Below are 5,000 nucleotides of genomic sequence, written 5' to 3' on the forward strand. Positions count from 1 at the left end.
AGAGTTTTATGACTGATCTCACAAGCAGCCTCCCTCACCCCACCCGCTTTGAAGAAGCTTACGGTTAAATTTTTGCAGCGGGATTAACATATGTGTATGTGTGTCTGTGTGCGCGCGCGTGTGCCCATTTGTACGTTTATAAGTGTAATTATATTTATGTTTTCTCCGCATACAAAAACATTAAAATAGATATGTCTGCATAGATCAAATGTAAACTTAAATGGACGATTACTTAAATCTGCAGTAATTATAACTATATCAAAAGGCAGTATCTACTGAAAACTTGCTCAAAGTGTCATTTGGTTATGGACCGTTGTCTGGGCAGCCCTTAAAGAGAGGCATTGTCCATTGAAAACAATATTCTCTCCAATTTTCCAGGCGTTCGCTACATGTTGAATCTGACTACTTCTATCGACTATCTTACTTGCTACTGAAAACTCGGTAACTAGAATTAATCTCTGTTCATCTGCCGAAATATAATTCTAATTTTGTGAAACAACATTGATGAATAAATTTTGCTTTGATTTTTGATATACAGATTTTTCATTAAAAATAATGTTGGCTACTGAAAAAAAACATAAAACAGGAACATCAAAAATTATAAGTCCTGTATTTTAGGCTATTTGAACGTCTGCTTGAATAATTTTATCCATAATACAATATTTTTTCCCATGAAGTTTTTAACATTTTGAGATATTCAGTTAATGTACTTTGCATTAATAAAACAGTTTCCCCAAAACAGCAGTATAATCTTATTAGTTATGCCATTTAATTGCATAAGCATAAAACAAAGCCTGTACATGATTGGGCCTTATAAAGTCATCACGTAACTAAGTATAATTGTCCAAAATATCTATATAGAAAAAGAATAATCCACATCGACGCTAAATTACCCTAGAACGGACTAGGAAACCATAATGGGGGGGGGGGGTGGCTTTAGATAAATCAGAGATAAAAAATAGTAACATAAAAAGAAGCAGTAAAGCAAAGTTAATATTTTGAGATATTTAAAAATCTCTCTCTCTCTCTCTCTCTCTCTCTCTCTCTCTCTCTCTCTCTCTCTCTCTCTCTCTCTCTCTCTCTCTCTCTCTCTTTAAAAGTAAGATTTCGGAATTCTATATCACAGCACCAAAATATTTTCTGATGCCAAAGGGAAAACGTTCGTCCCTCCAAATATTGAGAAATAAACAACCAAAAATTCAATTTTTTTTTGTTCGCACCAAGAGAAAATCAGAAATATAGTTATGATAGGGTTGTTTGTTTTATTCTCTCTCCAATTTATCTACATTTCTATACCGAATATTTTTTCTATTCCAAAATGGGCATAAAACGTTGTCTATATTTCCAAGGTACAGTATTTTTACATTTTCCTATTTCCGCCTTGAATGTTGCCATGTCACATTCCCATCTCTTTTGTATTCAGTTTTCTAAATGCATCATATTTAGACACTTTTGTAGGGTTCGGGTACTGATAAACTTCTCATTTCATTGCATAATACACTCATGAAATCCTAGGAAATTTTCTCTATAATGGGTAGATATGCAATTATCAATGCAAGACTATGATAAACATTATTTCTTTATCCCAAAATACTGGTCAGCACTTCGTTCTTCCACCGAGGGCATTATTCAAGTGTAGATTTCAGGTACTGATAAACACTTAATTTCAGGTGCATAATACATTCATGAAATCCTAGGGAATCTTCCCTACTAATCGGTATATATGCAATTAGCAATACAAGACTATGATAAACATAATTTCTGTATATCAAAATACTGTTTAACGTTTCGTTTTTCCAACCGAGGGCAATATTCAAGAAGGACGAACAAACGGGTTAAGAATATTAAGCAGAACAGTTCCCTTAAACCTTCCTGCTACAAATTGTGTTAACGATACAACTGTCATGAACACAACCTTCTCCCTTTATTTCCTTCGTGAATCTCAGCGGGGTTGGTAGGTCTTTGAGTTTCCGTTTAGATCTTCGTCTGTTTGTTTAATGATCAACATAAACTGAGTTGAGAATTCTTTCACTAAATTGTTGAAAATTGTAAATTACAAGTTACTATCTTTGGGGAGCGTATTCCAGAGCTCCAGTTACTTATCGGGATACCTGTAAACACTCGGATTCCCAAGGGAGGCAATCCGAGTGAATATATGGGTCGCTATGGAGCCCGCGAAGCAGTTGAAGAAAACCATAAAACTCTCTCTCTCTCTCTCTCTCTCTCTCTCTCTCTCTCTCTCTCTCTCTCTCTCTCTCCCTCTCTCTCTCTCTCTCTCTCTCTCTCGATCATTAAAAGGGTGCGGTTAGGCTATAAAACTATAAAATGAAAATAAAGTTATTAAATAGCAAAACCACAGAAATAAAGATACCAGCTTCAATAATAATTATAATCACAATGAAAATGATAAAAAAAATATCCTTCCAAACTCTCGCATTATCTTGGTTAACGAGGAGAGGCTGAAGATGTATAAATCCTTTATCAATTTTCACCAAAATATGATTTTCTGTAACTGGTAGTAGATTAGCCATTCAAACTTCTTTTGAGATTTGGGTAAATTTTGACATGTGTTTAAACTCTGTTGTTGCAATCTATATGTAAATCTAGTGTCAAAGTGCTAAAAAACATAGCTTTTCAAATGATTATCGGTGCAAATAATTTCCATAGCTATTTTCATTCAACAAATGATGTTATTCGTTTCATTAATTATTCATAGGGATTTGTCTTATCGAGTATTATTCTTACATGGTATATGTTTCGAAGGATATATCATATAAGTCGAATGGACGGATGAATTCTATGACCATTATGCTCTATTGGTATTATTCACATTCAAAATTCTTAAAAATCCTTGACTTTAACCTGCAATCATTGCCTATCTCATTATCATGAAAAATATTTCACTGCTTCAATTATCAAATTCAAGGAGTCGTTTCAAGACTGTTTTAACTTTTATTACACTAACACAAGGAAAATTTAACATCCGAGTACGAGTATAGAAAACTAATCTCTATTTTCCCGTTTCCTTTAAATAAATTTTCGTAGCAATTGAACAACTCTGGAAGATATACGAAAAAAAAAAAACATAAAATAGAGGTAATTTGTAACTGACAGTAATCTGATTTCAATATTATTTTGGAAAATATCTTTCTCTTAGTGAAGTTTTGGTTTGACAATGAAGAACTTATAGAAAAGATAAGTAAAGAGAAATCTCATTACGTGGTCATTTAGGAAAAACAAATAGATCACATAGCTATTAAAAAAGGGAAAAGAAGGATACCGATAAATGTAGGAGGCTATAGAGGTGCATATATTGGTAGTAATCACAAGTTCTTCATTACCACGGTGAAATTAAAACTGAAAGCACCCAACAGAAATGTAGGTAGAATACCTAGGTTTGATACATCTAAGTTTTTAGGTGATGACCACAGAGAAACCTTCATAATTAAATGTAGGAATCGATTTCCAGTCTTAGAGACTTGAAGACAATTAATGAAGAATGGTGTGATATTAAGAACATATATCAGTCTGTTGGCAGTGATGCTCTCGGACATGTTCTATGCATTAAAATATTCACGAGGAGGATAAGAAACATAAGTTACAAAACATTCCCTTGGAATACTATACGGCTCACTGGAAATTCGTTTGATAGGACTCCACATGCATTAACTTTTGCATTTCCTATACTTATGAACAGACTTAATCAAATTTACATGTTTGAAAGGAACTTCATAATAACGCAAGAGTCTCCACCAAATTGACCGGTGCACACTATCAAAGGCTTTTTCATAGTCCACAAATGACATTCCAAGTGGATTTCTATATTATAGACAATGCTGTACAACATGTTTTGAAATGAAAATTTGGTCAGTAAAATTTCTACCTTTTCTATACCCTCCTTGTTCATCCCTCACTTACTGACGTAAATGGGACGCCTCTTTAAATATAGTGATTAGTCAGGTTTTTTTTTTTTCTTAACATTTCCATTAACACTCCCAGCTGCCACTAATCAGGTTTTGCATTTTCACGCCACATGCAACAAAATGATTTTGTAAGTATTATGGGGGGCGATTTATTTTCGGCCAATATCATCTCAGCAGTTATTCTGTTATATAAAGAGTCTTCCCATCTTATGAGTAGTTTAATAAAATCTTGAACTTTAAATACATTGAATTCATTTATGGGCATATCAAGGACTTCACACAAAGACAAGAGCTTGGGTCCGGCCGGGAATCGAACCCTGGTCGGCAATTGTCATTGACTTTTATCTTTCTTCGTGGCCAAGTGGCTTAGTCACTGTCTATACAAGCTTGCCGACCAGGCTTCGATTCCCGGCCGGACCCAAGCTCTTGTCTTTGTGTGATTTCGCCTGGGGCTCTGATCCCGAGGTCGTTAAGAGAATCCATACATTAATGTATCAAAAATATATATTGCTTATTTGAATATGAAAAACACGTAAAAATGTGCAAAATTTATCATTAATTGAATGCCAAGTAACAAACTACCAATTAGCTACGATGGTGAAGATGGGTTGATTTCAATTCTAAGTACAAAATACCTGAATTCGACAGGTATAAGTACAGAAGAATTGTCATTGACTTTTATCTTTCTTCGTGGCCAAGTGGCTTAGTCACTGTCTATACAAGCTTGCCGACCAGGGTTCGATTCCCGGCCGGACCCAAGCTCTTGTCTTTGTGTGATTTCGCCTGGGGCTCTGATCCCGAGGTCGTTAAGAGAATCCAGACATTAATGTATCAAAAATATATATGGCTTATTTGAATATATATATATATATATATATATATGTGTGTGTGTATATATATATATATATATATATATATATATATATATGTATATATATATATATATATATATATATATATATATGTATGTATATATATATATATATATATATATATATATATATATATATATATATATATATATATATATATATATATATATATTTATATATATATATATATATATATATATATATA

The sequence above is a fragment of the Palaemon carinicauda genome, chromosome 22 (assembly GCF_036898095.1).
Source record: "Palaemon carinicauda isolate YSFRI2023 chromosome 22, ASM3689809v2, whole genome shotgun sequence".
Lineage (NCBI taxonomy): Eukaryota > Metazoa > Arthropoda > Malacostraca > Decapoda > Palaemonidae > Palaemon > Palaemon carinicauda.